The sequence below is a fragment of the Esox lucius genome, chromosome 11, assembly GCF_011004845.1.
Source record: "Esox lucius isolate fEsoLuc1 chromosome 11, fEsoLuc1.pri, whole genome shotgun sequence".
In the NCBI taxonomy this organism is placed as follows: domain Eukaryota; kingdom Metazoa; phylum Chordata; class Actinopteri; order Esociformes; family Esocidae; genus Esox; species Esox lucius.
This window is the reverse complement of record NC_047579.1, coordinates 17,133,423-17,155,049: the sequence shown is the minus strand read 5'-3', so window position 1 is coordinate 17,155,049 and position 21,627 is coordinate 17,133,423. Positions and strand designations below refer to the sequence as shown.

General features: G+C 43.1%; 1 protein-coding gene and 1 pseudogene across 2 annotated transcripts in view; both read right to left on the bottom strand.

Moving 5' to 3' along the window:
* LOC105012862 (protein NLRC3-like) overlaps positions 1–21,627 on the bottom strand; it is a 133,037-nt gene that overhangs the window by 10,384 nt on the left and 101,026 nt on the right. The window lies entirely within an intron of this gene.
* LOC117595149 overlaps positions 1,236–21,627 on the bottom strand; it is a 25,682-nt pseudogene continuing 5,290 nt past the window's right edge.

The following is a 21,627-nucleotide window of genomic DNA, read 5'->3' as shown; positions in this document are numbered from 1 at the left end:
AGAATATTGGGAGGTCCTATGAATTTCAGATTCTTCATTTGACATTCTGTGGAATGACTCCTGCTAAATTGACTAAGCATCCAAAAAGCAAAACAAAATGTTAACATTTTTAACAATTGTTGATGCACGATTTACAATTGATTTTTCCCCCTTTTCCTAATTTTCTTAGGCACATCCATGGAAACCACAAACTTGTGAGATGGAGGATGGTGTTCCATGGCTGTGTAGATGGTTTTAGTCGAGCCATCATTTACCTTGCATGTCTAGACAACAACAGAGCCTCTAGTGTTTTGTCACTTTTCATTACTGGTGTTCAGAACTTTGGATTACCATCCAGGGTGAGATGTGACAATGGAATAGAAAACACTGGTGTTGCCCGTTTAATGATTTACAGAAGAGGGTTAAACAGACACAGTGTTATCACTGGCAGATCAGTCTATAATCAAAGAGAGATTATGGGCAGAGCTAAATCGAGTGGTGTCATTTCATTTTGTTAATATTTTAAACTTTATGGAACAGAATAACGTATTGGATTCACTTAATGAAATCCATTTATTTTGTCTTCATTATATTTATTTACCACAAATTCAAAGGGCTGCAACTGACTTTTTCAGAACCAGTGGAACAACCATGGTCTCTCAACACAAGGGGGTCAAACTCCAATTCAGCTGTGGCAAAGGGGCATAGTCAATAATGTTGGAATGCATAACCCTTGTATGAATGGTGTTTATGACATACACAGTGACTTTGCTATTGATGACAGACCACTTTCACAGTTACAAACAATGATGTTGTTGTTCCATCAATGAACATTACCATCAGTGACACACCAATGGAGACACTTCAGCAGACCTTTGATCCATTTGAAGATGATGGAAACCATGGTATAGATTTATTTTGCAACCAATGTGCATTTTCTTGAGAGGCATTCCTAATATTGTAACCATAATGCAGTCTTAAAAAAGAAACCGAACCCGTCCAGGAGCTATACTGCATAACTTGACAAAGACTAAGTTTATGTTAACATAAATAGTAGAAGCACACAGGATATTTATTTGCTATAGTTGTGTAATATAAAGCAAAACTGCCTTTCACTGCCTATGTGACAGAACAATACTTTACTTAAAGATAGAGATAGTTATAAGGTCATGAAATCATTGTATCGTTTATTTATTTTCAACAAAAAAAAATACAAAAAAGGTGAAACCTGAAATACTGTGAAAACCAGTGTTTTTTCATGCTTTTGGATCTAGAGATCTCAATAAATTGAATTAAAATCTGACTTGTTTTAACATGTCCTTTGTTGAACAGGATAAAAAAATCAAACAACAAAAATTGGGAATCTGCAGAAATGGACATCAAGAGAAACAAAGCAGCACACGACAGAGCAGAAGATATTTTTTTGCAATGCACATTCAGCAACAAAATACCAAATAAATAACTAGTTAATAAGAATTGTGTAAAATGTTATTAGTCAAAGAACAGGAGCAACAAGAGTCAAGTATAGGGCATCACTAACAAATTTGTCACTAATAAGAGGCCAGATTACAATCTGTCAACATAATGCCAGTGTGTAGATCAGTTTTTGAAATATTTACAATATTTACAATATTTGATGGTATTAGGCAATATGTCAGGTCATTCAATGTGTTACCTAAAGGATTCTTGTACACTTATCCAGTTATCTAAACAGTAAGATTTGGTTAACTCTTGAAGCTCAAAAATACTTGCCGCAACAACGTGTTTGTTTTAATGGTCCACGCAAATAAATGTAGGAGTCATTTAAAGCAATCAAGCACAGATGATTAAAGCAAACACTTGAAATTAAAATACCAATTAAATGCATCTATGAATTATCACTGAAAACCAGCAGTTTCAAGATTACTGAAAACAAAGCCAAATTCAACATTTTAAGCTTTCTCCACAATAGGTTTCCTTCATTGAACTCTGACAATCTGAACTGTATTTAATATGAAATGGTAAGCACCTTCTTTAAAAAATGATGGAACAAATGTGTATTTTGCACACAAAAAAAACACCCAAATTGTGGAATGATGAGACACCAAATATATGCGTGTCAGGAACTGTTTTGTGATTACTTCAGTGCTGTTTCATGTATCTATCTACAGTGTGTGAGCTAGACCTTACAACAGAATACTGAGAAGAAGGCCTCTCTGCATGCATTTTAAGCCATGCCAAAACCATGGGTATTGACCAATGCAAAGTCCATGTTTTCCTTAAAGTCTTTGTAAGAAGTGTGCAGTGGTAACTTCAGACAATTGATGCATGTGTTTGCAATTGGTAGTTTAGAGGTAGTTCCTGCATCATGCTCCTGGTGAAGAAATTAAATTGAAGGCTGTGGAGAGAAGCCAATTGGTGGAACAATATTGGCTCCAGCAGCAAAGGCGAGAATCGTCCCTAGCTTCTGTGTTTCTTTTTGCTCTACATAAAGAAATACATCAGATATTAGATTAAAACACTACACACCTAAGTATATATAAAAGGCTCATTCTTAACACAATAAAAACAACTTCTATTTTCAAGATATTAGACACTAATTAAAACATTTATGAATATTATATTCCATTTTCCCTAAGTCTGTTCTGAAAAACACCAATACCTTTTACACTTGCATACACTTGCCTATTTCAGCATGTTTATCCATGATTAAAAAAAAAGAAAGATGAATGTACATGCTTGCCCTATGTAAAAAAGGCTTTGGAGAGGCCTTGAAAGACTTGAAAAAGATTAAAATGTACCTCTCGAAAGGACCACGCACTCTGTGCATCACATGAAACATCAGGATGTCGTCTACAAGCAGGTTCTTGTCTTCCAACCTTCTCAGCAGCCTCAGGCAGCCAGCATTGGCCAAAAACTCCTCAAGTGGCTCTATGGTTGCTAGCAGTTCTTCAAATGTTTTACACTCTATGACCTTCAAATAGAAGAAAAACATTTAAAACTGTCATTAATAAATGTTTTCTCTGCCACACTAATGTAGAAACAGACAGACATACAAAAATGTACCCTTTTGATTTTGTCACGTAGGTCACTATCTGCAACATCTGCCAATACTGGCTTTGCCAATTCTAGGCCGTCACAAGGCAAGAGAAGAGGGTTGGGGACAGAAAGCCTGCGGGAGGTCCATCGTGTACAAGGCTTACTGCGATGGCCCTGCCTGCAACGAAGTACCGGTCCTCTCTCATGGCTACAGAAAAAAAGCATGGACAGTGCGTACAGTGTGTACAAAGTTAGGTGTACCTGTATCATCACACAAAATAACGTTAAACTTATCTGGGGTTCAGCACCTAAATGATGAGATCACAATCAATACATACCAGTACTGTCAAAGGAAAAATGTTTCCTTCTTCTCCCTCAAACATTTGAGATCTGGGCAAAGCTTCCATAAGCAGTGTTAGAAATTCCCTTCTTGGTCCACCCAACTCCACAGCCTCTTCAGGTACTCCCATATCATCAGAAAATCTGACAGAAATAGTGTGGCATGGATCACATGTCCCTCATTTAAAACCTCTGATGGCTCCATCCAAGACTGTTGATCGGTTAATGTTAAACTTGCATCTCTTCAGTTGGGTTATTTTTGTTGCAAGATCTTGCAAGATATCTCTTGCTGGGATCCAACATCCTGTGGTCCTAGAAACAAAATCAATTAAATAAGTTACATTATACAATGTAGTTTTAGGAATGTATCATGTGTATTGTTCATTGACAAATGTAACCCTTTGGCGCGTACGATCACACCGGTGTGATCAATCTAGAGTGGTCCCTGAAGTGCACGGTCACACCGGTGTGATCAGTCTAGAGTGGTACCTGAAGAGTACGACACACCGGTGTGATTAGAACGTCATGTTTAGAACGCACCATTAGCATGCCTAGCTACAAGTAACGTAACAATGGCTGGTAAAACCGCGCTATTATTTACTCACATTTAGCTCAAACAGTGTTTATAACTTTATTTCCTGATTGTAATTGTTTCAAGACCATACTATGATCTTAACCAGGTAGAAAGCATTCAAATCGGGACAAGAAGTGTTACTTACGTACCAACAGACAGCCAACACTAATACACAAAAACGTTCCCCGTTGTATGCATTTTATATAGTTTATTCATTTTCACTGCACTGAATTACTGGTCACGATTTGTTAGCTAGCGGGCAGCTGACGTTTTCTAGCTAGCTACAGTTATAAATCAACCAACTTTTGCAGCTCTTAAAATTCAAGTCCACGAGAGAAGCTTGCAATGCAATGCATGTAGTGTTCCTTACCTAGCAAGGTGACTGTTCAAATGCTGGCGTGAGTTCAAATGCTGCAGAGTACTGAAGTCACGTGCAAAAAAAGTCACGCTGGGGGGTCGGTAAGGAATATTTGAAACTCACGCGTGAAAAGGTTAAACTTCAGTAAAATTGTCAGGTATATTAGCAAGTATCAATAATAGTACAACATGAAAAGGTTTTAAATCTTAAAACATTTACATTTGTACTAACCTTTCACTATGCAAGCTTGCTAGTATAGCCTGGTTCAGTTCCTTCTCATCAGAAGAAAGATCAGACAGTACAGACATTATTGAAAGGTAGTTATCATAGTTTGTTGCTTGATGGTGTGTTGAGGTAGAGGGTAACTCAGAGGAATGACTTGCTGAAGTGCTACTTTGGTAGGGTGAACTTGTACTGTTTGGCCAAGTCAGGACCAGGGTTGGATCAACTAAAGTTGTTCCTCCAAATGGTAGGGTAGAAGGCTGACTGGTGGAAGGACATACTGGCAGTTGATTAGAAGAACCGCTTGCTGAAATGGTGGTGTTAGGTGAGATATTGCTGTGGTAGGACGAGGCTGGAGTATGAATGGAGAACACTTCACATCCAAATGATGAGGCAAAAGACTGAACTGCAGAAGTATTGTTTGATGGGGAGGCAGTTGTCGGACTGGTCAAACTGTCTGAAGATGCATAAGAGTGTCTAGCTTGCATTAGAGATGAGGACCGCAGTTGGCGATTGGAACACGAATTGTCGTCATCGCTGCTATCATCTTCGAAAGGATCATCATCCAGTACCTGGGAAAAATCAAGATTTGTCTTTATATTTCAGAGAGTTACAATCCATCTATTAGAGTGACATCTCCCAAAGTACCAGTATCCCCTCCCTATTATAAACTGCTACTCTAACAAAGAAGCCAATTTAGTCAATTTCTGGTCTTAGAATGAAAATTGTAAACATTCAAAATATTTGTATAGTTCCACAAAATGTTTGTAGTTACTAAACTGAAATTAAGGTTTAAGAAGAACAGATTACAGAGTTCAGCGGTAATTGACAGCATTTAATAATCATGTATGCATGTGCATGCACCAATTATGGGTTATTATTCTAACAGTACTCTGTAGGTCAATTCAAATGTGATATATCTTACCAAAATTGGCTTTGATGCTCTGAGGTATAGGGCTTTCGATTTATATCCAGTTCCTGTCCAGCACGCAGTTTGGGGGAAATCAGTGTGTTGCCACATGCCATCAGAAACTCAAGGCTGAATTTTTATTATTTTTTTAAAAGAAGGGGGGGAAAAAGGGGGGGGGCAACTTCTTTTTTGGATCAATGCCAAAATGCATAACACACATTGGTAGTGATGACTGGACATCAATAAAGCCAATAAAGTAAAAGTGCTTACCTCACTTCAGCAGACAGTTTTTCTCCAAAGGCATCCCTTATTTGTTCAGTGACAGTCTTCAGGTCCCAAGACTTCTGGAATTCAAACCCATTCAGTATATGTCCGTGTTTGTGTAACCGTTGTTTAGTGAGATGCTTGACGACGACACTGCTTGATGGCTTTGTAAGAAGGATGACATCATTGTTGAAAGTATTGTGATGGTGAATTTTGGCCCTACAAAACAAAGCAGACATCCTCTTGTTAACCCATAACAGGCTATTTTATTTCTAGAACTCAACAACAACTGTAAAGTTAGCTGTCATTCAATAATTTATGTCCTACAACATTTCACTAAAACTGGTGACAGTGTAGGCTTACATTAAACCATTTGATTCACTTAAATTAAGCTGATGAAACAATACCATACAAATCTGAAAAGGCTCTCTCACAAATAATGTCACCTTTTTACTTAAAATTTGGCACTGTCAATATTAGGATTGTGAATGCTACTGACGCTTAGCGCTAAACAAAGTTACAATGATCTGTAGTTGTGATTTACATTTTATTGGATTTTTTTTAAAGCACAACAATCCAAAAGGAGTATAATGACACAAACAATCCCAGGGCAAAGCACTTAAAAGCAATACCAAAACACTTTTTTCTATTGGTCCTCAATGCAGGGATTCCAACTTTTGAGTTCAGTTTGAGTGAGGGTTTTTTCCATTACTACCCCCCAAAAACTAATAACCTATCACACAGGTGTATAAAGCCCCTGGAAATGTATTATAATTGTAATGTATTACCCATTCACAACATGGAAGATTCAATTCCTTATGCCAATTTTTCACAGTTCTTATTGAGGCCACATATACTTCAGGACAGAGTTTTCTGAAAACACATTGAATTGCCATGTGCTAAGGAGTTGAGTGTTGAGAAAAATCCATTATTCTTTAATTAAATATGTGTTTGCCCTTCATTTTTAGATTATAAACATGATTAATAGGACCAGTTCAGCATAAATCAGTTAAGTGAAAATCGGTTTTGTGTACACAAGACAGTATTTTATTGATGGGCACTATGGCGGTTACGTGCGATGAAGCGAAGGAACAACAGCATTGCGTGAACCGCAGTGAAGATAGTTTAAGGTTGGATATTCAAAAAACATTCTTTAATCTTTAGAGACTTCTTAGTAGTTTCAGCGGCAGAAGCAGCAGGAGTCTGCCGGAGGACGGTTAGCAGATTGTATGTTGAATATCCAACCTAAAACTAACTTCAACCCGATCCGCGCAATGGCTGTTGTTCCTTCTTTTCATTACAGTAACTTAATTGATATATTTACATCTGTGGAAGCCAGGACATAAACTTAGCATGACAGAGCATGATTGAAGCCTTACAATATGTCAGTGCAGTGAAGGCAGGAGATTGGACACAATTGGAGGAGGTTAAGGCTAGACAGGTGGGGAAAAAAGCACGGTCACTTACTAATATACAATTAAATCAGTTATACAAATCAGCACCACAAAAGTAGAGCTTATTTATTCTTACCTTTTCCTCGGACGAGAGACCCAATTGCCAAAGTGCTGCTGCGTTTGATATCGCAAAGACTGCCGTGATCCTCCGGATTGGACTTGTGTAGCGTAAGCTGCTCGGCCTGTAGCACTGACTTGTGAGTTGCCCCCTGGTCTGAAAAGTTGTCTCATTTCACTTTCTGCCGTGCTGTGAACAACGTTAGGTGCAGATGAGCATGTCTTTTGCTGCTCAATTGAAGAAATAGTATCAGAGGATGTTAAAATATTTCTTAAAACTCCAATGGCTTGCTGCAAAGCATTCATCTCATCTCCGTCCATGCTGATTGCGACCTGAACTTGACCCTGCTCGAGTTTCTCAGCTAATCACAGCGCGAGCAATGTTCTGCCTTCCGTTTCAACTATACTCCTTCCGTTTCCACTAAACTTTCTCTCTCACACACATACATTCTTCTCTCACATACATATATTTTCTTTACACATGCATACATTTTCTGCTTATATACATATATTATTAAAAATTGTGACTGCATGTGCATGAGATAAAAAAAAATTATGAATACGAATGTTAAATATAGAAATATGAGAGAAAAATATATTTATGTGTGAGTAAAAAATATATTCTTATGAGAGAAAAAACTGTATGTATGTTAGAGTGAAAATATATGTATGTGAAAAGAGAATGTATATATGTTTATGTTATTTTTTTTCATTCCATTCCATCTTCTTCCGTTTATCCGGGGCCGGGTCGCGGGGGCAGCAGTCTAAGCAGAGATGCCCAGACGTCCCTCTCCCTAGACACTTCCTCTAGCTCTTCCGGGGGGACACAGAGGCGTTCCCAGGCCAGCCGGGAGACATAGTCCCTCCAGTGTGTCCTAGGTCTTCCCCGGGGACGGGCCCGGAATACCTTCCCGGGAAGGCGTCCAGGAGGCATCCGGAACAGATGCCCAAGCCACCTCAGCTGACCCCTCTTGATGTGGAGGAGCAGCGGCTCTACTCTGAGCTCCTCCCGGGTGACTGAGCTTCTCACCCTATCTCTAAGGGATCGCCCAGCCACCCTGCGGAGAAAGCTAATTTCGGCCGCCTGTATCCGGGATCTTGTCCTTTCGGTCATGAACCAAAGCTCATGACAATAGGTGAGAGTAGGAACGTAGATTGATCGAAAAATCGAGAGCTTCGCCTTGCGGCTCAGCTCTTTCTTCACCACGACAGACCAATACATCGTCCGCATTACTGCAGAAGCTGCACCGATCCGTCTGTCAATCTCCCGTTCCATCCTTCCCTCACTCGTGAACAAGACCCCTAGATACTTAAACTCCTCCACTTGAGGCAGGCACTCTCCACCAACCTGAAGTGAGCAAGCCACCCTTTTCCGACTGAGGACCATGGCCTCGAATTTGGCGGTATTGATTTTCATCCCCACCGCTCCCAGTGCATGCTGAAGGTCCTGGTTTGAAGGGGCCAACACGACAACATCATCTGCAAAGAGCAGAGACGAAATTGTGTGGTCTCCAAACCTGACACCCTCCGGCCCCTGACTGCGCCTAGAAATTCTGTCCATAAAAATTACGAACAGAACCGGCGACAAAGGGCAGCCCTGCCGGAGTCCAACATGCACTGGGAACAAGTCTGACTTAAATTCAATGCGGACCAAGCTCCTTCTTCTGTCGTACAGGGACCTGACAGCCCTTAGCAAAGGACCCAGGACCCCATATTCCCGAAGCACCCTCCACAGGATGCCGCGAGGGACAGAGTCGAATTACTTCTCCAAATGCACAAAACACGTGGATTGGTTGGGCAAACTCCCATGAACCCTCCATCACCCTGTAGAGGGTATAGAGCTGGTCCAGTGTTCCACGGCCCAGAAGAAAACCACACTGTTCCTTCTGAATCCGAGGTTCTACTATCGGCCGTATTCTCCTCTCCAGTACCCTGGCATAGACATTCCTGGGGAGGCTGAGAAGTATGATCCCCCTGTAATTGGAACACACCCTCCAGTCCCCCTTCTTAAAAAGAGGGACCACCACCCCGGTCTGCCATCCTAGAAGCACTGTCCCCGACCGCCACGCGATGTTGCACAGGCGTGTCAACCAAGACAGCCCCACAACATCCAGAGACTTGAGGTACTCAGGGCGGATCTCATCCACCCCCGGTGCCTTGCCACAAAGGAGTTTCTTGACTACCTCTGTGACTTCAGCCCGGGTGATGGACGAGTCCACCTCTGAGCCCTCATCCTCAGCTTCCTCAATGGAAGAATTGATGGTGGGATTGAGGAGATCCTCGAAGTACTCCTTCCACTGCCCAACGACATCCCCAGTTGAGGTCAACAGCTGCCCACCTCCACTGTAAACAGCGTTGGTAGGGCACTGTTTCCCTCTCCTGAGGCGCCGGACGGTTTGCCAGAATCTCTTCGAGGCCAGCCGATAGTCCTTCTCCATGGCCTCACAGAACTCCTCCCAGGCCCGAGTTTTTGCCTCCACAACCACCCGGGCTGCAGTCCGCTTGGCCTGCCGGTACCCGTCAGCTGCCTCAGGAGTCCCACAAGCCAACCAGGCCTGATAGGACTCCTTCTTCAGCTTGACGGCATCCCTTACTTCCTGTGTCCACCATCGGGTTTGGGGATTGCCGCCTCGACAGGCACCGGAGACCTTACGGCCACAGCTCCGAGCAGCCGCTTCGACAATGGCGGTGGAGCACATGGTCCACTCGGACTCAATGTCTCCAGCCTCCCTCGGGATCCAGTCGAAGCTCTGCCGGAGGTGGGAGTTAAAGATCTCTCTGACAGGAGACTCGGCCAGACATTCCCAGCAGACCTTACAGTACGCTTGGGTCTGCCGAGTCTGTCCAGCTTCCTCCCCCGCCATCGGATCCAACTCACCACCAGGTGGTGATCAGTTGACAGATCCGCCCCTTTCTTCACACGAGTGTCCAAGACATATGGCCGCAGGTCAGATGAAACGACAACAAAGTCCTGGTGCCACGTGCACTGATGGACACCCTTATGCTTGAACATGGTGTTCATTATGGACAAACTTTGACTAGCACAGAAGTCCAATAACTGAACACCGCTCGGGTTCAGATCAGGGGGGCCGTTCCTCCCAATCACGCCCCTCCAGGTGTCACTGTCGTTGCCCACGTGGGCGTTGAAGTCCCCCAGTAGAACGATAGAGTCCCCAGTCAGAGCACTTTCCAGCACCCCTCCCAGAGACTCCAAGAAGGTCGGGTACTCTGCACTGCTGCTCGGCCCGTAGGCACAAACAACAGTGAGAGACCTATCCCCGACCCGTAGGCTCAGGGAAACGACCCTCTCGTTCACCGGGGTAAACTCCAACACATGGCGGCAGAGCTGGGGAGCTATAAGCAAACCCACACCAGCCCGCCGCCTCTCACCATGGGCAACTGCAGAGTGGTGAAGAGTCCATCCTCTCTCAAGGAGTGTGGTTCCAGAGCCCAAGCCGTGCGTAGAGGTGATCCCGACTATCTCTAGTCGGAACCTCTCAACCTCACGCACAATATCAGGCTCCTTCCCCGCCAGCGAGGTGACGTTCCACGTCCCTAGAACTAGTTTCCGTGTCCAGGGATCGGGTTGTCAAGGCCCCCGCCTTCGACTGCCGCCCTATCCTCTACGCACCGACCCCTTATGTATATATGTGAGAGGGAAAATATATGTATGTGAAAGGAGAATGTATGTATTATGAGAGTGAAAATATATGTATGTGAAAGGAGAATGTATGTATGTGTGAAAGTGAAAATATATGTGTGTGAAAGGAGAATGTATGTATGTGAGAGTACCAGAATGAATAATGTCTTATACGGCCCCTCATACTATTGGGAAGTTTCTTTCAAAGAGTTCCAATACCCGAATACGTTGAAGACTTTTACATGGGATGAATAACGACAAAACTTGCAAATATGAACTCAACACCAGTTATTACAGCAGCATAGTAAAACTAGTGACAGAGATCAACAGTTATATAAAACCACAAAGTGTATGGGTGGGATATGACGAATTTAAAAACAAAATGTTTCTAAAAGGTGAGCCTCATTTAGTTTGAAATTCAGTGGAAAACTGGAACAGATATTGGGCTTAATAACAGGCCAGCGGTGGTACCCCCATGGTACATTCCCCACAGATATTCTGGCTGGGTTTAACACCCTATACATCTACAGAGATATGATTGATTATCAACGTGTTGGTGAAAGTCATGTCCCACTGCTGCGAACTGTACATATTGCAGGAAGAAAAAACAAAGTTGTCACAGTGACGTACGACAAGCCACACTACGTACCTCTTAGCAAGAGTCAATTTGATGAGATTTGTATTGAAGTAAAATCTGATCAAAACCAGCTGGTTTAATTTGTTGTGGGGAAGGTGATTGCAAAATTACACTTCAGACCTGTCAAAAAATATTTTAGAATTTAAGATGCAGCTGAATTTAATGATCCTCAAAGGTATGTTGAATACTATACAACACAGGCCGGTAACGGTTTACCGGGGTATCATGGTAGCGCTTCAATGTATGGGGCCGGTCTAGGGGGCCTTTTCCGAGGGCTTTTCCGGATGGCAATACCTTTGTTGAAAAGAGGGTTCTCAATAGCAAAACTACATCTAAAGAATGCGGCTAGGAATATAGTTGACAATGTTGTCAGCACTGTTACATCACAACAAACAAAACAGCAGGACAGTTCACCTACACCATATGTGTAGTGATTGTATAAAACAGAGTTGGATTTATTCACAGTTCCCTTCACACATCTGTTGAGAAAAATACATACATTGAAATACCGACCCTATCAGCAATATCAGACGCAGCCCCTCTAGAGTTCTTTATTGCAGGAAATGGCGAAGACTACGTTGATCTAAACAATACTTTGTTGTACCCACGTGTAAAAGTCACTAAACTGGACGGAACTAATATTGATGCCGGAGCACATGTTGGGGTTATCAACTTTCCGATAGCCACCCTATTTTCCCAAGTGGATGTCTCCTTGGGTGATCTTTTAATTAGTCAGAGTATCAACACATACCCCTACAGCGTTGTTATAGAGAGCATTCTGAATTATGGATGTGATACATTAAAGACAGTTTTCAGCTGGTTTGTTTTACAAGGATGCCGCAGGTCACATGGATGCGGACCCTGCAGGCGAGAACAATGGACTCACGAAAAGAGCTGCCTATTCAGCGAATAGTACAACATTTGAAATGATTGGCCCTGTTCATAGCAATATCTTTTTTCAAGAGAAACTCATGTTAAACGGCGTTGACATAAAGGTTAGGATGGTCCGCTGTAAAGATGAGTTCTGCCTTATGGGGGCCGGGGATGTGCGTTATCGTTTGCATATATTATCAGCGTCACTATTTGTCAAGAAAGTGTCTGTTTCGCCAGCCGTGAAACTTGGACACGCTCAAGCCCTACTCTCAACCAATGCCAAGTACCCAATTGAAAGAGTGTGTATGAAGACATTTACTTTCCTGGCTGGGGGTCGTGTTTGCAACCAGGAAAACCTATTTTAAGGACCTCTGTCAAAATGTATTGTAATCGGATTGGTGGACAATGACAGTTTTACCGGAAGTTACACAAAAAAATCCATTTAACATCAAACATTATAATTTGGAGTTTATGGCTATGTATGTAGATGGTCAGCAATTTCCTACAAACCATTCCAACGAAATTACACAAAAGGGTCAGCAGTGTGTGAATTTTACCGACTGGCCTTAGCTTCAGGAAAACACCTAAAGGACCAAGCCTTGGCTATTGACAGGTCGGACTTCTTACACGGCTATGCCCTTTATGCATTCAACTGCGCACCCGACGAGGAGTGTGGTCAGCACCTGTCCTTGATCAAGTCAGGGAATGTACGACTTGAGATGAGGTTCAGACAACCACTACCCCACACAATTAATTTAGTTGTTTATTCAATCTTAGACTCCATTATCGAAGTGTCAAACTGGCGACAAGTCATGGTTGACTACTATTAGGAAAACGGAGTTGAGCGGTGTGGTGAACTGATATGGAAATTAAGGTACATTTCCCCCTAAGGTACATTTGAGAAATGTCTGTCTTTCCATTGGCTGGTATGTAAATATTTACTTTGATTGTGACACACATGTCTGTATAATATCAGAGCATTATTAGGTACTTTTGACCATGTTCTCCTGCCTAGACAAAGAAGGGTGTCAGTCCTTTTGTTCCTTATGTGGTCCTTGGGGGGAAGTAAGGTCAGTTGGCCCCTTTAGGTAAACACAACAGTAAACATTATGGCAGGAAGGATAAGGTGGGGGGACAGCCCGCCCTTTGGGTAAATCTATGTGACACAAGACAGATGGCTAGCAACTTACCACACCCCTTTTAACTGTAATAAATATGGACTGTTCATGTATTAAGTTAGAGACTCCTCGGACGATTATGTTTGTAAGTGTCTGACACGTCTCTCTTATTTGCAAATAATTAATACAACTGTTAAATTGTGCCAAGAGAATTTTGTCTCTGTTATTACTCCTTTTAGAGTTCTGATCGATAAAATTGCCATCCCACTGAACACCCAGATACCCATGAACAGGTTCCTAACCAGTTTATAGTAGACATACTCAATCCTCAGTCTAGCTGAACACCCAGATACCCATGAACAGGTTCCTAACCAGTTTATAGTAGACATACTCAACCCTCAGTCTAGCTGAACACCCCAGATACCCATGAACAGGTTCCTAACAGTTTATAGTAGACATACTCAACCGTCAGTCTAGCTGAACACCCAGATACCCATGAACAGGTTCCTAACAGTTTATAGTAGACATACTCAACCGTCAGTCTAGCTGAACACCCAGATACCCATGAACAGGTTCCTAACAGTTTATAGTAGACATACTCAACCGTCAGTCTAGCTGAACACCCAGATACCCATGAACAGGTTCCTAACAGTTTATAGTAGACATACTCAACCCTCAGTCTAGCCGAATACCCAGATACCCATGAACAGGTTCCTAACCAGTTTATAGTAGACATATTCAACCCTCAGTCTTGCTGCCAGCATCCCCACAAAAATGCCCACCATGTTCACAGACCCCAGGCTCAGAATACAATTCCTCTATCTCTAATTCAGCTGCACAAAATTAAACAAAACGACTTACACTGTGTCAACTAAAAATATGTATGTCCAAATGTAAACATTTGGGGAGAAAAAACTTGCAGAAAGCTGAGCACCAACCAGAGGCCGGGTCAAACAGTCCCACCAATCATGAACACTGTAAAGACCAGGTCAAACAGCCCCACCAATCAGGAACACTGTAAAAACAGTTTCAGAAAGTCGACCTGAACACTAGGATCCATGTGGACCAGATCTCCATTGGTGGATACATGTAGAATCCTCCATTAGAGGTCAGATGTCTATTGGTGGATACATGTAGAATCCTCCATTGGAGGTCAGATGTCTATTGGTGGATACATGTAGAATCCTCCATTGGAGGTCAGATGTCTATTGGTGGATACATGTAGAATCCTCCATTGGAGGTCAGATGTCTATTGGTGGATACATGTAGAATCCTCCATTGGAGGTCAGATGTCTATTGGTGGATACATGTAGAATCCTCCATTAGAGGTCAGATGTCTATTGGTGGATACATGTAGAATCCTCCATTGGAGGTCAGATGTCTATTGGTGGATACATGTAGAATCCTCATTGGAGGTCAGATGTCTATTGGTGGATACATGTAGAATCCTCCATTGGAGGTCAGATGTATATTGGTGGATACATGTAGAATCCTCCATTGGAGGTCAGATGTTTATTGGTGGATACATGTAGAATCCTCCATTGAAGGTCAGATATTTATTGGTGGATACATGTAGAATCCTCCATTGGAGGTCAGATGTTTATTGGTGGATACATGTAGAATCCTCCATTGGAGGTCAGATGTCTATTGGTGGATACATGTAGAATCCTCCATTGAAGGTCAGATGTCTATTGGTGGATACATGTAGAATCCTCCATTGGAGTTCAGATGTCTATTGGTGGATACATGTAGAATCCTCCATTGGAGTTCAGATGTCTATTGGTGGATACATGTAGAATCCTCCATTGGAGTTCAGATGTCTATTGGTGGATACATGTAGAATCCTCCATTGGAGGTCAGATGTCTATTGGTGGATACATGTAGAATCCTCCATTGGAGGTCAGATGTCTGTTGGTGGATACATGTAGAATCCTCCATTGGAGGTCAGATGTATATTGGTGGATACATGTAGAATCCTCCATTGGAGGTCAGATGTCTATTGGTGGATACATGTAGAATCCTCCATTGGAGGTCAGATGTCTATTGGTGGATACATGTAGAATCCTCCATTGGAGGTCAGATGTCTATTGGTGGATACATGTAGAATCCTCCATTGGAGGTCAGATGTATATTGGTGGATACATGTAGAATCCTCCATTGGAGGTCAGATGTCTATTGGTGGATACATGTAGAATCCTCCATTGGAGGTCAGATGTCTATTGGTGGATACATGTAGAATCCTCCAATGGAGGTCAGATGTCTATTGGTGGATACATGTAGAATCCTCCATTGGAGGTCAGATGTCTATTGGTGGATACATGTAGAATCCTCCATTGGAGGTCAGATGTCTATTGGTGGATACATGTAGAATCCTCCATTGAAGGTCAGATGTCTATTGGTGGATACATGTAGAATCCTCCATTGGAGGTCAGATGTCTATTGGTGGATACATGTAGAATCCTCCATTGGAGGTCAGATGTCTATTGGTGGATACATGTAGAATCCTCCATTGGAGGTCAGATGTCTATTGGTGGATACATGTAGAATCCTCCATTGGAGGTCAGATGTCTATTGGTGGATACATGTAGAATCCTCCATTGGAGGTCAGATGTCTATTGGTGGATACATGTAGAATCCTCCATTGGAGGTCAGATGTCCTCTTATGAATAGACAGTCAACCAAGGAGAAAAGGGAGAGGAGAGGTGGAATGCAAGAGGAAAGAGAGGATGAGAGGGAGACAGGAGAAGAGGACAGGAGTGTAGGGGGAGAAGAGAGGCAGAGTAAAGGAGGAGAGAGGGAGGTAAAGAAAAAAGGAAAGGGTGAGAGCAGAAGAGGGAGAGAGGAGAGCAGAAGGAGGAAAGGAGAGGAAGAGTGGAGAAGGAGAAAGGAAAGGTTGAAATTGGGAGAGGAAGAGAAGATGAAGATGGGGTGAGGAAGAAAAGAAGAGAGGTAGAGAGTGGAGGAGAGGAAGAGGAGAGGAATAGATGAAGAACAGGAAGAGAAATTATTAAGGAGAACAGGAAGATAGGAGAGGTGGAATGTAAGAGAAAAGAGAGGATGAGAGGAAGACAGGAGAGGAGGGGAAAGATGAAGAGATGAAGGACGAAGAAACAGAGGCTTTGATGTTTAGTAAACTATTTACTACTTTCTACCCCCCCCCCCCCCCCCCCCCACACACACACACGTTGTATTTTTAACACAATCTTGAATAATTTGTTTTAAAACACCTTTATTTATTCTGTCAAATTTGGGACATGGTAATTCAATTACAGAAGCAGGAATGTTTGTCAACAATGAAATAAATAAACATTCTACAGACAGGAATGTTTACAAACACCAATTACAAACAATAACAACTAGATGAATGATTTCATCTAGTTGTGGTTTTACCAGACTAGTGTGGTAATTCATTCTGTTAATGTCTCTAGTCATATTTACACACTACTAGAGAGTTACTGTCAGTGTTTTACTTTGTTGTGTCCTACTGAACATGACCATGATTAGAGTGAAACATCATGTTGTGTTTGACACAGGGACAATCTGACGCAGAGACACTGAGGAGTCATAATAAACCCTAAACCCTGGATAGAGGGGCTCAGTGAATGTGGTGTTGAATGTGTACAGGTGGGTCAGTGTGTCAGAGGAGACCCTGTAGAAGGACAGAATGCCGGCTGGCCAGTCCAGATACATTCCTACTCTGTGGGAGTCTGAGGGGGTGACACGTATGACAGTTCTCTTATTATTGTGTCTGGCAGAGTAACTGTCATCATAACAGAACAGACTCCAGGACTTGTCATTGTCTCCAAGACAACAGCCTCTCCTACTGATTCCTTTATAAGTCACTCCTATCCCAGCCCCTCCCCCACTCCACTCTACCTCCCAGTAACAGCGTCCAGACAGACCCTCTCTACACAACACCTGTGACCTGTAGTCAAATCTCTCTGGTTGATCAGGATACAGCGGGTCTCCTTCTCCCCTTGTCACCTTTCTGTTCTCCCCAGACAGAGAGAGGTTTCTGTTTACTGTGTTTGGGTCCAGTGTGAGATCACAGACATCTGATGGATGAGACCAAGACACAATATTACACATCATCATTCATATTATACACACAAATCCATGTGTCATGTTCTGGATATTAACCCTTTGACGCATACGGTCACACCAGTGTGATCAGGCTGGAGTGGTCCCTGAAGAGTACGATCATAGTGGGATTAGAACGTATTGTTTAGAACGCACCATTAGAACGTATTGTCTAGAACGCACCATTAAAACGTATTGCTTAGAACGAACCATTATAACGTATTGTTTAGAACATATTGTTTAGTAGAACCTCGGATTCAGGAGGAACAGTGTGGTTTTCGTCTGGGCCGTGGAACACTGGACCAGCTCTATAGCCTCTACAGGGTGTTGGAGGGTTCATGGGAGTTTGCCCAACCAGTCCACATGTGTTTTGTGGATTTGGAGAAGGCATTCGACTGTGTCCCTCGTGGCATCCTGTGGAGGGTGCTTGGGGAATATGGGGTCCTGTGTCCTTTGCTAAGGGCTGTCAGGTCCCTGTACGACCGAAGCAGGAGCTTGGTCCGCATTGCCGGCAGTAAGTCAGACTTGTTCCCAGTCCATGTTGGACTCCGGCAGGGCTGCCCTTTGTCGCCGGTTCTGTTCGTAATTTTTATGGACAGAATTTCTAGGCGCAGCCAGGGGCCGGAGGGTGTCAGGTTTGGGGACCACACGATTTCGTCTCTGCTCTTTGCAGATGATGTTGTCGTGTTGGCCCCTTCAAACCAGGACCTTCAGCATGCACTGGGACGGTTTGCAGCTGAGTGTGAAGCGGTGGGGATGAAAATCAGTACCTCCAAATCCGAGGCCATGGTCCTCAGTCGGAAAAGGGTGGCTTGCCCACTTCAGGTTGGTGGAGAGTGCCTGCCTCAAGTGGAGGAGTTTAAGTATCTAGGGGTCCTGTTCACGAGTGAGGGAAGGATGGAACGGGAGATTGACAGACGGATCGGTGCAGCTTCTGCAGTAATGCGGTCGATGTATCAGTCTGTCGTGGTGAAGAAAGAGCTGAGCCGCAAGGCGAAGCTCTCGATATACCGGTCAATCTACGTTCCTACTCTCACCTATGGTCATGAGCTTTGGGTCATGACCGAAAGGACAAGATCCCGGATACAGGCGGCCGAAATGAGCTTTCTCCACAGGTTGGCTGGGCGATCCCTTAGCTCGGTCACCCGGGAGGAGCTCAGAGTAGAGCCGCTGCTCCTCCACATCGAGAGGGGTCAGCTGAGGTGGCTTGGGCATCTGTTTCGGATGCCTCCGGAACGCCTTCCTGGGAAGGTGTTCTGGTCCCGTCCCACCGGGAGGAGACCCTGGGGAAGACCTAGGACACGCTGGAGGGACTATGTCTATGGCCCCAGATAAGCGGAAGAAGATGATGATGATGATGTTTGGAACGTACCATTAGAACATATTGTTTAGAATGTACCATTAGAACGTATTGTTTAGAACGTGTAGGTATGAGTGACATAGTCACTGGTCAGACCGCGCTTTTATTTACTCACATTTACCTCAAACAGTGTTTTTAACTTTAATAATTGTAATTGTTTGAAGACCTCACTATGATATTAACCAGGTAGCAAGCATTCAAATTGGGACAAGAAGGGTTATATACCAACAGGCAGCCAAAACTAAGCAGTTATATATTTTTTAAATAAACAAGATACACAAAAACGAATGATTAGCGACCACTGTAGAGCATCTTACCATTTCCTGGAAGAGCTGACAACCGGTCGAATTCATTGTATAAAAACTTTTTAGAAGTTACATTAACTCTTTATGTCACAAAGTGTGCAAAGTGTTGTAAATTTAATATATAATTTTGTTATAGGCATATTATATATGTGCAGAAAGATTAGAATCTCGTTAATCTAACTGCAGTACACAATTTAAAGTAGCTATTACGGCGACTAACTCCTATGCAAGTGTTTGAGTATAGTCAACATCCACAGAAATGGCACCTTTGGGACCTTTGGTCCTTTTGGGAAGCTGCAGATGAAATGTATTGTGACGTCATAATCACATCCTGGAACTCTGAGTGAGTACTGAAATCAAACGAAGAAAAATCTCACCGTTGAGGGATATTTGAAACTCACGCGTGAAAAGGTTAAGACACTCAGATAAAACACATACCAGCTGTATTTGTGTTCTGTATAATAAATCACTTACATTTCTTCAGTCTTGATTTCAACCTCCACTCTCCACCATGATCCACACTGTGGAAGAAGCAGGAGGAGCAGACTGTCATTCTGTCATACACAAACTGTCTTACACACACACACACACCTTACATAACTGCAACACACAACACCCCTCCCTCATCATATACACACCACACCAGGGTTGGACAATTGATCAAATTATGATCCAAACTGTAATATAATCATGGTCAATATTTTAATCACAAACTTCTGATTCCAAAAATGTTTTGAATGAGACACGACACCACCGTCAAGGTTCATTTGTTATTCACAGAAAAGTAAAAGTCTGTGTTGGAGGTTTGGAAGAATTTTCACTTAATTGTATGCAACAACACGGAAGAGTCAGCCACAGAATGAGGAATATAGACCACCTGGAAAATGGAAAACTGACACTGCCAGAAAACACATCTACTTTATACTAGCCAGGTTAAACATACATGATATAAGAGAATATATTACTCCAGGGTTGAGATATTTTTAACCCAAGTATTTAAAAATTGTAATTGCAAACTTAAACACACACACCTGTACATATACCACAGACAACCCCCTCCCCCCCAAGAAAAACACACACGCACACTAGACACCCCCCTCCCTCAATACAAACCACTCATACATAACTCACCTCACACACCAGACACCTCACACAACCCCCACACACAACCAGACCCCATAAGCCACTGAGCAAACTTTTGGAAAATTTTGAAAATTGTGTACACCCCCAACATACACCAAACACAACCCAGCCCCTTTCTGCCACCCCCAATACACACACACATACACAACCCCTCCTCCCATTACACACACCACACACACACACACACAACCCCTCCACCCATCACACACCACACACACACACACACAACCCTTCCTCCCATCACAAACCACACACACACACACACACACACACACACACAACCCCTTCACCCATCACACACCACACACACAACCCCTCCACCCATCACACACCACACACACACACACACCACACACACAACCCTTCCACCCATCACACACCACACACACACACACAACCCCTCCACCCATCACACACCACACACACACACAACCCCTCCACCCATCACACACCACACACACACACACATACTGGTTTATATGGTTTAGAAGGACATTTTTCAAAAATAGGTGCTTTGGTGGTTTAAGGGGACTATTGATTCTGATGGTCCTAAAGACTAAAGAGAAACATCAAACAACTGTTTTTGATTGTAGTAACAACAATCTCACTTCAAATTTTCATTAAAAAAAATTGTTTATGTTAAAGTGACAACCTGACATTTCACAGGCTTATGGGGACGGGGCGGGACAAGCAGAAATATGGTTTAATGGGACCTCCCTGGTTTGGCTGGACATTGCCTTACACACAAACACAGACATGTCAGGACCCTGAACAAAGAGGACACTATGGGTTTAGCTGGACGTTGGTTTACACACACACAGACGTGACAGGACCCTGAACAAAGAGGACACTATGGGTTTAGCTGGACGTTGGTTCACACAAACACAGACGTGACAGGACCCTGAACAAAGAGGACACTATGGGTTTAGCTGGACGTTGTTTCACACAAACACAGACGTGACAGGACCCTGAACAAAGAGGACACTATGGATTTAGGTGGACGTTGGTTCACACAAACACAGATGTGACAGGACCCTGAACAAAGAGGACACTATGGGTTTAGCTGGACGTTGGTTCACACAAACACAGACGTGACAGGACCCTGAACAAAGAGGACACTATGGGTTTAGCGGGACGTTGGTTCACACACACACACACACGACAGGACCCTGAACAAAGAGGACACTATGGGTTTAGCGGGACGTTGGTTCACACACACACCACACACACGACAGGACCCTGAACAAAGAGGACACTATGGGTTTAGCTGGACGTTGTTTCACACAAACACAGACG